Source organism: Panthera leo, chromosome B1 (assembly GCF_018350215.1).
Source record: "Panthera leo isolate Ple1 chromosome B1, P.leo_Ple1_pat1.1, whole genome shotgun sequence".
NCBI classification, from domain to species: Eukaryota; Metazoa; Chordata; class Mammalia; order Carnivora; family Felidae; genus Panthera; species Panthera leo.
The window spans coordinates 115817744-115831390 of NC_056682.1; positions in this window are offsets into that span (position 1 = coordinate 115817744).

Here is a 13647-nt window from a genome sequence, read left to right on the forward strand (position 1 = left end):
CCTCAATAAATTAAAAATAGAACTACCCTAAGATCTGGCAATTGCACTAGTAGGTATTTACCCAAAGGACACAAAAATATATCAGGTACATGCACCCTGATTTTTATAGCAGCATTATCAACAATAGCCAAACTATGAAGAGAGCCAAAATGTCCATCAATTGATGAATGGATAAAGAAGATGTACTGTATATATACAATGGAATGTTATTCAGCCATTAAAAAGAATGAATCTTGCCATTTGCAATGACGTGGATGAAGCTGGAATGTATTATGCTAAGCAAAAAAGTCGATCAGAGAAAGACAAATACCATATGATATCATTCATATGTGGAATTTAAGAAACAAAACAGATGAACATAGGGAAAGGAAATGAAAAGAGGAGAGAAGGAAACAAACCACAAGAGACTCTTAACAGTAGAGAACAAACTGAGGATTGATGGACGGTAGTGAGTGGGGGATGGGCTAGATAGATGATGAGTATTAAGGAGGGCACTTGTGATGAGCACTGGTGTCGTATGTAAATGATGGGTCACTGAATTCTATTCCTGAAACCAATACACAATGTTAACTATAATTTAAATAAATATTTTTTAAAAATTAGAGTCAATCACCCCTGCGAAGATGTTGACAACTTTTCTTGCAAGGTGGTCCTAAAATATAAGGAGCCCAAAGTATGTGATTTAAACTTCAGTGATACTCTTGCCATGTCCCCTGCTCTAAGTGTGCCCTTTCAGAAAGACCCCTAATCCTTTAGGGCCCAGAGTTGCAGGAATATGAATCAGAAAGGTCCCCAGTGGGTTGTTAGAAATGATGATATATGGAGCCACTTCTTCTCCTTCTTGTTTTCCTTACCTATTGGGAATTCAAGATCTTTGAGTCAATGCATATACTGTGTATTGGAGGATGGCATACCTAGAATATATGTATGTACTTGTAAGAATGAACTAGTAGATCTTCCAGGATTTAAAAAGCCCAATAATATTCTCAGCTTGCCAACAAGGGATGATCTATTTCTTTGAGAAATGATGTCATATTTGGAGCTCAGTTCTTATCTCATTGCTGCTAGGTTAGAAGCATTCATCAGAGGCAATAACTATATGAGTTTGGTAAGTCCATAACAAGTCCATGACACTGGCCCATGTTGACCTCCATCTCTGTCACTGTCACTTATGTGCCCATCCTACCAGCACTGAGCAAACAATGATAGAAGCTGGATAACATCAAAGGTGGTTGGATCATATTGTCCACTCAATTGTTTAATGCCCTTTCTATACTGAATGTACTCTGGTGGGCATGAACTACTGATATAAAGAATTGTCCACTTGATGTCCAGTCCTGTGTTTATTCACATGTTTCTACCCCAGACCACTGTGCCTCCAATCTTCTAATCTTTTTCTCTCCAAGCTCCTATAGGTGATTTGCTTCTACCCATAATTCATATATATTCTAGCCAGGTACACTTCTCAAAACTCTGACTATTAGGGGAATTTTTTTTATCACTACTAGTTTTCAAGACCACCTCTGAGTAGGAGGTGCATACATTTTTGACATATAACCACATTAATTCATTCAACTTTTATTGAAGAGTGTACTCTATGCCAATTACTTTATTAGTGTTTGGGAATCAAAGAAAAATAAGACATCATCTTTGCTCACTAGTTCACAGTCTAGTGGAGGTAAGAAAAAATATATAACATGATAAGTGATAGTAGGAAATAGATATAAATATTAGGTGTTTCAAAGTCAGAAGTTACCAAATAGCAGAAAGGTTAGCCTACAGATTGAGTATCCATAGATTCATAAAATTATAGTCATAAGCAAAAAATTATTATTGTACAGCCTGCAAATGTGATTATTATGACTTTGTCCTGAGACAAAGTCCAATATATACTCTGGAGAAGTTGGCAAAACAGTCCTTGATTAACTCTGTAAATGTGAAATAAGTAGCACACCATGTTCTGAGCTGATGTCACTCCTCTTTTTCAGATGTGGCTCAGGATAGCTCTCAGGCATCATCATTTCCTGCCAACACTGGAGCAGATTGCCACCTTGGGAAGATGATGGGAGACAGTGCCAAAGGAAACAAGAGGGAGAACAGAGAGGGGTATGCAAAAGGAAAGACAAAGTATCACAAGGTAATGTGTTCCTAAATAATACAGATGTGTTTGTTACAGTTCATATTCTATGTGGTTTCTGGCACAACCCCTCAAAACAAGTCAATTAGACATAGGCAAATGTTCTCAGCATTGCAAAGTAATTGGTCAAGGGTCCAAAATTGAAATTATACCCCAATTGAGATTTTGAAATTAAAAAAAAAAAAAACACAAAAAACTCAAGCTACTCAAAAGAAAGAAGGCAACAGTATAATCCAAAAGAAACTATTGTTCATCTCAAATTCTGGGTCCCTAGGTGGAAACAAAGGACCTCAATTTAGGAAACACTCCCTGTCAACAGCAGTCACAGAGATAATCTAGACCCCTAACTAGATATTAAACCCTTATTCAGAATAATGTTTCCTTCCTTTAAGTACAGAAAGAGAAAGAGAAAAAGAAAAAAAACAGCTACCCAAATTCTGAAATTCTAACAGAATAAGCATTGAAACATTTGGACAGCTACCCTTTTCTTTAAAAAGTCCAAAATTTCTTGACTTAAGAAACCTGGTTATGTCTATCACAGAAAACATGGAATTATGGTATTTCTAAACCTTCCTGGATTTAATCATAAAGTACCTCAGACCTCCTGTATGGCTCACCCATCCTAATAATGAGGATCAAAGCATGGGTCTTGGTTGATTAGTTACAGTATTTGAATGAACTACAATAGACAAGTCCAAAATTATTATCAAGGCATCATGTTCATCCTTGGCATAGCAACAATTCAACATCATTTGACAGTGATAGATATGTTGTTATAAAGGAAGCCTTGTCCAAAGAGTTAGGGAGTTCTTGACAATGATTGGCAAAGCACTCCTACACAGTTTACACCAAGTAAGCAATAATTTATAAAAAGGCATTAAATGAGAATCATTTAAGTACTTACAGAATTCAGTTCCACATGCAGTAAGTTAGTGGTATAAAACATTCCATCCTTGAGAAATATAGCATTGGAACCCTCTTAAGTAAGTAAAGTTGCTGTTCAATGGCTGTGGGAATGGCAAAAGCTAACTCTTCCATAGCAGAATTCATGGCAAATTTGTCTTATACCAATACATTTAAATAGTGCTCCAATATACATTAAATATTGCTAAAATTAAATTTTAAACTATTGTTCCTGTGAAATATAATGTGTCCATAAAATTCGTTTTGATTGTAATTATCTGTTTGATCCACCTCTTTCCTCATAGCTAATCAATGTCAGACCTAAGTCCTGGATTCTATATTTACTCATTTTACAAGAGTTGCTCATTGATTCTATAAACAATGAAGAATATTTTAAAACACTAAATGCCTTTTTTTATTGAGGTAGAAAGATATTTATGGAAATCTTCATTTTAGACAAAAACTTGTTAATTGTTCCATAGTCTTCACTAAAAATCAATCAATCAATCAATCAACAACTTTTAGGAGAAAAAATATATTAAAACTAGTGTTAAAGTGGGTTTCTAATGAAATTTTACCAAATAAACATTTATAGGGTGAAATAATAGGGTTGATAATGTACTCCTTAAGCAGATTGTACTACCTAGCCTATCTCTACCTGCCATCATAAATATCTCATGCCTACAGCATCATAGCATCATACTACCTGGATAGCTGATAACACTCCATGGGATTTAAACCCAACAATTGTTTGCCATGGAGATTCCCTTTTCAAATTTACATTTTGCATTTTAAATGTTCATCTCTTATGTGTTTTATTAGCAGAAGAATGAAAACAAGGAGTATTAAAATGAAATTAGGAACTGTCAGGTTATGACTCTAAACATTTACTAGTTTGTATGCTTTTGGCCACATGTAACAACAGAAACCTCAAGAAAATTTAAATATCAACAAAATTTATTATCTCACATAATAGAAATTCAGAGAAAGTTCTGGTTTCGGGGAAAGTTACTCCAACAATATCATCAAAACTCCAGGTTCTTGCCATCTCTTCTTTCTTCCTTCCTGGTTTGAACTCATTCACAGCCTGTTTAATAGATGGCTGAAGCAGAATTAAATCCTTAATCCAGACAATAAAAAGAGATAGAACATCCTCTGATAAGGATGTTTCTTAGGATTAAGGTCATTTCCCAGAAAATGCACCAACAGATTTAATTTCAGTTCATTAGCTAGGATTGGGTCATATTTCTATTCCTGAACCAATTACTAGCAACAATAATTAGCCTACCCTTAGAGAAACTAGTTTTACTACTGTAGCTGGGATAGAGTCATCTTCTCTTGGAGACACATGGCTGCATAAGGAAGTACCATAAGCCTAAATAAATCCAGGTTTTATTAAGAAGAAGAGGAAAGTGAACAATGGGTAGACAACCAAAGAGTTGTCTTTCCAGTAACTGTAATTGTATTAGAATTGGAAAGGCTAAAAGTTGGGATAGAGTGTTATTGAGGGGTTGAGGATCAGAGATTTAAAATCTAAATTAAATTGAGATAACAAAAATCTTTAAATTACCCAATAAACAGAGATTAAATCAAAGGCAATACATCTTTCAAGAATAAACATGTATCAGTATTAAAAAGTGAACAATTATGAGAGTTCCAGTTCAACTGCTCCAGTTTATAAATGAGGAAGTCAAAGCCTAAGACAGTTTTGTTTGAGATCACATAAGAAATCAGCAATAGGTAGATATGCTAAAATCCATGATGTTCTTCCTAAACACCCACAATTCAATTCTGCCCCAACGTTATGTTACATTTTTCATTGGGTGTCACTTCTAGTATAAAGATGAGTCAGTTATGAGATTTTTAAGAATATAAAAATCATTAAAAAAAGAATACCAAAATAAGTATTCCACATTTTACAAAATACTCTTTTGTCAGCACTAGCAAGAGAAATGAAGCATGTCTTTTCTCTTTTGGCATCCTGTGTATTATTGGAAATTAAATTATATTAATAATATTGATATTAATAATTGATCATGTACTATGTGCCAAACATGTCAGGTGCTTAATAGTCACTATCTCTAATTTTCCCTACACCCAATAATAACTCTTAATATTCCCTTTTTGAAGGTGAACTGAGGTTCACAGGCTTAAAGTTACTTGCCTGGATCAAATTGGTTCTGGGTTAAGAATTTAAACCTAGGTTTGTTTCACTTTAAAAGCTCATTCAACCTGCTAACATTCTCCAAAGGTGCTTTTGCTAAATTCTTGTCCTATTACTTGCTGCATTAAAAAAATATATCAAATAAATTTGGGAAATAGTGTGTTTTATAACCCTCATGGAAATTGAAGATGTACAATATAATATTTAAAAATATGAGAAATCCTACAATCACAGAAATGTATCCACCTCATTTTAACCCAGTATTTCCTGTTAATCCTTTTTCATATAATATGTATTAATATTCAAGGAAGTAATGTTCAGTGGCACGCTCTTTGGGAAATTCTGCACTACGTTATTTGACATTTAAAATACATGAATGCATGTTAACAATCAAATTATATTTGAATGATAGTATTAATATGTAATTATATTATACATATGTAATCAGTTTAGGAGTCTTACCATGAAATGATTTAATTTTTTCCAATTATGGTTCTCAAATGTCAAGTCTTACTTTCCCACTGAGTAGCAGATCCCTTCATAACATCTTGCCCAAATACCTTTGTCTGTAAGTTATGGTTATTTTTCACATTTAAAACTTAAAATTAAAAACAATAGAGAAAAAAACAGTGAAACAAGCTGATTTGTTGAGATCAATAAAATTGATAAAGTAGGGGCACCTGGGTAGCTCAGTCAGAGTCAAGTGGCTTCAACTCCTGATTTCGGCCCAGGTCATAATCTCACAGTTTGTGGGATAGAGCCCTGTGTCAGGCTCTGTGCTGACAGTATAGAGCCTGTTTGGGATTCTGTCTCCTTCTGTCTCTGCCCCGTCCCTGCTTGTACATGCTCTCTCTCTCTCTCTCTCTCTCTCTCTCTCTTAAAATAAACATTTAAATAAATAAATAAATAACAAAACAAAACAAAATTGATAAACTTCTAGCCAGACTGATTAGCAAAGAAAAAGTTATAGAAGCCACAAATTGCAACTCTCAAAGATGGGAGAGTTAACAACTATAATGTCCCCATATATTAAAAGAGTAACAGGGGGATATTATGAACAACTTTATGCCAATAAACTTAACATCATAAATGTTATGGACAAGTTCCTTGAAAGATACTGCAAAAACTCATCCAAAAAGAAATAAATAATCTGAACAGCTTTGTCTGTATTAAAGAAATTGAATTTGTGATAAAAAAAAAAAAACCTTGTCCACAAAGAAAACTTCAGGCCAGATGGCTTCAATGATGAGTTCTAAAAAATATTTAAGGAATAAATAATACAAATTCTACACAAAGACATCCAAAAATGGAATAGGAGAAACATTTCCCAATGTATTCTATGAGGCTAGCATTACTCTGAAATCAAAACTAAGGAAATGTATCATAAGAAAACTATAGAATAATATTTCTCATGATCTTAGATGCAAAAATTCTAAACAAAATTTTAGAAAGTTAAGTCTAAAAGAAGCCATACAAATTATAATACATCACAACCAAATGGGATTTATCCCAGTAATGTAAGGGGGAAATGTAATTTTTCTCAAAAATTAATCATTATAATTCACAATATTAAGAGATTAAAAAATTAAAATCACTTGATTAAGTAAGTTCAGAAGAATCATTTGACAAAATCCATAATCTATTTCTAATTTAGAAAACAAACTATCAGCAAATCAGAAATAGAAGGAAACTTCCTCAATCTATAAAGATCACCTATGAAAATCCTTCAATAACATCACATGTATGGTGAAAGACTGAAGTCTTCCCTTGAAGATAAAGAACAAAGTAAGGATATCATCTCTCATCACTTCTATTCATCATTGTCCTAGAAGTTCTGGCTTCTCCAACAAAGCATGAAAAAGAAATATATGACATCCATATTGGAAAATAAAAGTAAAACTGTATTTATTCACAGATGAAGTAATAGTCTATCAAGAAAATCTGATGGAATATGTAAAATAGCTACTAGAACTAGTAAGTGAGTATAGCAGGCTGCAGGATAAAAGATCAATATATAAAAATCAACTTAACTTCCATATAATAGAAGCTATCATAAATTAAAATTGTTAAAATTATTCAGGCTCTGTGCTGACAGCTCGGAGCCTGGAGCCTGCTTTGGATTCTGTGTCTCCCTTTTTCTGCCCCATCCCCTGCTCATGCTCTGTCTCTCTCTGTCTCAAAAATAAATAAAAACATTTAAAAAAAAAAAGACACTATTAGGAGAATTAAAAAACAAGTCACAGACCAGGAAAACATTTGTAAATCATATATTTGACAAAAGGCCTGTATCCAGAATATATAAAGAATTTAAAAACTCAATAATAAAAAGTTGGAAAATATTTGAACACTTCACCAAAGATATAAAAAATTACTAACAAACATATGAAAAGATGCTGAATCTCATTAGTCATTGAATAAGTAAAAATTAAAATCACAATGAATGTAGCCATACACCCTTAGAAAAAGTATAATTAAAAAGATGAATAATACTAAGTGTTGACAAGGGTGTGGAGGATCTAGAATTCTCATGCAATGCTAATAAGAATATTCAATGATACAATCATGTTGGAAAATACGTTGGCCATTTGTGAGTCAGTTAATCAATCATATACCTACTATACCATCCTTTTCCCTGTTCAGTATTTCTTGTGAGAAATGACAACATATATCTATAAAAAAATTGTATACAAATATTCACAGTTTTATTTTTAATAGCCAAAAACTGAAAACAATACAATTGTCTATGAACAGGTGAATGGATAAGCAAATCATGGAATGGCCAAGAGAAGGAATACCACTCATCAGTAAAAAGGAATCAACTATTGACACAACAAAATGGATGGCTCTCAAAACAGTATGCCGGATGAAAACAGACAAAAAAGAGCTTTACAAAGAGAAAAATTGATGGATATTGATACTGATGGATGTTGATTTTAGTGATTTCTTTGATAGATAAAAAGATGGATAGATTGATAGATCTCAAATTGTATACTTTAAATAAATACAGCTTATTTATATTAATTATATATTAATAAAGCTGTTAATAACAACAAAGAATTAATCTTATTTTGAAACTTTAAACTTGAACTTTATCCAAAATTAATTTCCTCTCCTCCTATAAACTAAACCAGAAGCCTCAGCTACATGGAGTAGATGAAGCTGGAAGAGAAATTTCTAGTCCCTCTAGTGTGGGGAAAAATAAGGAAGAGAGAAGTCACAGTCTTTTTGTAGGACTTCCCTCTTGTTGATAGTTGATTGATATTCCTGCCTTCATCGTGGCTGCATCTGGTTTCATCTGCCACTAGAGGCCTTGCTATCCATGTGAAGGGTGTGCACGATTTCCTCAGGGTGCTATTCATTTTCAGTCTTACATTGTTCCTTCTATTCCATTCAGCAGCCATGTCTCTATTTGGACCCACTGGCAATAACACATGTGTCCCAGAAACTCTAGGTTGGGCATTTTTCACTTTCCTTAGTCACTACCTATGTATCATATACAGAAGTTGTTCATTCACTACCCTCTTTGTTCCTCCATGTGAAGCTGCCTCTCTAAAGTCTTGCAGTCCTGAGATTGAGAAGCAATCCTGTCCTAATTTTCTTCTCCAGACAAAATCATTATTTGCCATTTGTCTCTCAATCCTTTATATTCCTGGGAGCCTCGAGTCTTCAAAAAGTAGATGCTAGCCTCTGTTCATTATCTAGGCCTTTAAACTCTCCCCTTTCCAGAGTGGAAGTAGAGAAATTTAAGACTACATGTTACATTCCTGGGTTCCCTAAATTTCTCCCCAGAACTCTCACCATGCTCTATGCTCTGGAGGATTCTAAGCCCAGAAAGTACCTATTAAGGTAAGAAAACTCCATTTCCTCTTCTTAAAGATATCACCAATCTTCATAAGTTAATTTCTTGGGTGAAATTCCTTCAGTGAAGGAAGACCTTTCATCCACAAGTGTTTTACTCCACAGTAGCACTGACAACTGTCTGATTAACAGAGCTGTTTTCAATTTTTCTTGGGCACAATACTATTCTTTATTTTCCAGAATTGCTAGTATTTATGTGAGACCATGAAACTGAGTTCTTTGCAATCAATGAGCAGAAGTGAAGTGAACTACTTTTAGCCATAGTCCACAAAAATCTCAAATAAATAATTTTCTATGTCTTTTCCCCACTTTCAGGCAGCTATCAATGCCTAGGAAGACCACAGAAGATATCAGAGTCTCCAAAAGCCTAAGTCCCTAACATAGAGCCAATTCCCCTTTCCCCAAACTGAAGCCACATAACTGTTAAGCAGTTATTCTTTTTTTTTAAATTTTTTTAATGTTTATTTATTTTTGAGACAGAGAGAAACAGAGCATGAACGGGGAGGGTCAGAGAGAGAGGGAGACAGAATCTGAAACAGGCTCCAGGCTCTGAACTGTCAGCACAGAGCCCGAAGCGGGGCGCAAACTCACAGACTGTGAGATCATGACCTGAGCTGAAGTCGGAGGCTCAAACGACTGAGCCACCCAGGCTCCCCAAGCAGTTATTCTTTTAAAACTCCAAAGTTTTTATATTTGTCTGTTATAGTAGTTAACATACCATAAGTAATACAAAAACTGGTATTGGAGTGGAATATTGACTTAAACAAAGATATTGTCTAGTCAGGCAGTAAGTGGTAGGAAACAGTATTTACGTTAGAAAGATGGAGACTTATGATAAGTATGCAGTGGTAAAATAATCTGGAAAAAAATAACTCCGCTTGGAAGGTAAAACAAAGCACCTGAACTAGTCATTCTAGATTCTAGAAGTGATTTGAAATAGTGAAAGTAATACTGAATCTTGGGTTTTACTTAATGTCTTTAACAAGGTAATGCAAGAGAGAAATGAGATCAGGAAAGGCTTGCATAGTCTGCAAACAGAAGTGAAGGGGAGTAGGAAGAAATCAGAACTCCAGGCTCTCAAAGATTCCGAAAAGTGAATTCTTTCTAGACTTTAAATAGAAAAGATAAGGCCTTCAGGTAATGGAGGCCCAGTAAGACTTAATTGAATAAGGAATTCAGCTCTGCCTTTGAGATTGAATTAAGGATAGTGCATCTCCACCCCAAACAGTTGTTTCATATGGCCTCAGGGTAGTTTCTCTTAAGCTCAAAGCTGAGAGAAGCATGAAGGGGAGGCAGAAAGGCACAATCAGATATGAGAGTTATATTTGGGAAAGAATTTAGACTGGTGCTTATTGGGGCATGAAACCGATCAGAAACAAGTAGATCAAAATCTTCCTAAGGTGTTAAGGCCATTGTATTGCCAAAAAAGCCATATATGTCTTTGGCTTCTCAAGTCTTCAGACAACCCATGGGTGCTCAGACTCATCTGAACAGGAAGTGGGCTGTAAAATCTGAATAACTCCCAATGAACATATCCCCATAGACCACTTGAGATGTAGCCATGAAGGATGAGAAACAAGAAGGAACCTCCCAAAGAGTAGAGAAAGGGACCTTACAGAATAGTGGTCAGGAGTTGTTTCTTCCCAAGGGGCAGAATGAGGGTCTAATCAAGAACTGCCACAGCAGAGGACCTTTATGCCTGTCCTGCAGGAATTCATTGTTATTGTTTACCAGACACAGTTGTGTTATCTCTCATTCTTCCTCATTCGGACAGTTTGTTGTTATTCTGTCTCTACCTCACTATTATATATTAGATATGGAGACAGGGGTTAGGCAGATAACTTGTCTTTTAGTTCAATAGTCACTGGACCATGAAAAATTATATCTGTATCTTCCAGAAAAGACTACACATCACCTGGAGATCATACATATCGAATCTGTGGAGGCAGGGTAAGTAAATTCCATGAGTTAGAAGAACTGTGAAATGGATATTTGGTGATCAGATTTTGGAAGAGATTGCTCCCTGATCAAATCCATTTATTTTCCTTCTTCTTCCTGAGTATGCAGGTAGGCCATTGTTCTTAGATCTCTTTGCAATTAGGCAGACTCATAAGTCAAAGTTCTAGCCAAAGATCCACTGAGTGGAAGTGATGTATATCACTTCAATATTTGGCCTGTGTTACTGAATTATATCCTCTCCAAATTTATATGTTAGAGATTTAATTCCCAGTATGTTAGAATGTGACTATATTTAGAGATGGGACCTTTAAGGAGGCAATTAAGTTAAAATGAGGCCATTAGGGTGGGCCCTAATTCAATCTAGTGTCCCTATCAGAAGAGGAAATTAGGACATATAAAGAGACATCAGGGATGCATGCACACAGAGGAAAGACTATGTGAGGACACAGCCAGAAGGCAGCCATTTACAAGCAAAAGAGAGAGGCCTCAGAAGAAACTAAAACTGCTGACATCTTGATCTTAGACGTGTAACCACCAAAACTGTGAGAAAATAAATTTCTGTTGTTTAAGCCACCCAGGCTGTGGTATTTTGTTAGGGCAGCCCTAGCAAACTAATACAACCCATGAAATTCTCCCATGTGCAATCTTCCATGTTCTCCTTTCTGGCTGGCTGAAATGGATATGATCCCCCTCCCCCAGGAACAAGTATGGAAGCCATGTGCTAAAGATGGCAAAGTTACAAGCTGGAAAGAGTGCTTTAAGGAAAGCTATCCAACCAGGAACACCCACATTGTTCAATTACATGAGTGAAAAATAAAATTTTATTTTACTCTGAAATATAAACGTTTGTCAGTTATAGCAGTTAGCATCACTTTCAACTAGTACACCCTACAAGGCCGATGATTCTCTATTCTCTCCTCAGTTCTCTTCTTAGTCACTGTTGGCAGAGGGTGGTGTGTACTTTTCACCTCTTAACAAGCCCTGTGGGAATATGGCTGGCTTTTATTACATACTGGCTTTCAAATAGGGATATTTAGCGCCTCTTGTCCACAATTTGAGGCCTTAACCACAACTCTGGGACACAGTGAATTTTCCATTCAATATCCTCTAACATATTTTTAAAAATAGATCACTTAAGGTAAAAGAAATAAAAAATTCACAAATGTATTAATAATAAAAATATATCCCAATTACACATCAATCAAATGAAAGATCTTCTATTATTTAAGAAATGAGGAGGCTATCTATTATTTTAAAAAGAAACACTACTTCTGTCATAGAGAACCTCATATAACCCCATATAACTGTCTTATCTTTCAAGACTGGAATATGGAGATCATAGTCCAGCTATAGGCATTGTTAAGGACATTGAGCTTGTTAAATGAGATTTTCCCTCTTCCTCTTCTACCCACGCTCCTCAGAAATAATCAAGAAGTAGGAACAGCAAGGCTACAAATTACTCTTTATAAAAAAAAAATCCTTTATTTTTACATTTATATAGTGAATCTCATGCTTCTTGCCTGATCATCGGTTGCCTCTAAAAATGGTCTAAGTCTAATATTTTTGAACTAATATACCAGGTGTCTTTAAAGAAATTACAGTGAAATTCAGAGAACTTGTTTTATAGTTGGAGATTAGAAGAAATTAAAGATTCTCTGAACATTAATCTGGCATCAAAGGAAAATTGGCTCTGTATGTGCTTAGGCAGTGAAGGAAAGTAGTGAGCATGGAGTAACAGCTGAACATGTGAACACCTGCAAGGAAACAGAGATTGAGAGCAACCAATGGACAATGATCCAATATTACCAACCAAAGCCATCGCTGGACACTTAACATGAAATAGTCCTCTTTTGTTAGCTGGTGGGAATGGGCAGAGGGACACCTTGACATCTGATAGTTCTCTATAGGTTGGGTGACTATATTTCTCAGTTTGCCCTAAATGGTCCCAGATTATAGTTGTAAAAACTGTTCTGCTTTCGGTGATAAGTTTTATGAACATATCAAGATTAATTGTATGTATTGTGAGAAGGGATAGAAAAAAAGGGCTCCTTAAAAAAAAACTTACAGGAAGGTTTTCATTATCATTACATTCCTCACTCCTAGAAGATTTGTATTTTCTTTTTTTTTTTTTAACATGGCTCTTCCTATAGTAGGAAGTTCCCACTTCCTATAGTAGTTGCATTAGTCTGCTCATGCTGCTATACATAAATACCAAAGACTGGGTGGATTAAACAATAGCAATTTATTTTCTCACAGATGCACAGGCTAGAAATCCCAGACCAAGGCCCAGCAAGGTCAGTTTCTGGAGAGTGTTCTCTCCCTGACTTGGAGACAGCTTCTTTCTTGCTGTGTCCTCACAGGCCTTTTCATGGTGTATGGGCACAGAGAAAGAGTGAAAGATCTCACTCCCTTTCTCTTCTAGTAAGATCACTAATCCTATTGGATTAGGACTCTACCCTTATGACCTCATTTACCTTAACTGCTTCCAAAAGCCCTATCCCAAAATCCCATTGGGGTTTAGGGCTTCAACATGTGAATTTGGGGGAATATAATTCAGTCCACAGCAGTGGTTACAATTTTCTAGGTATCCTTGTGAATTACTCTATTCTATTACCACAGCTTAAGT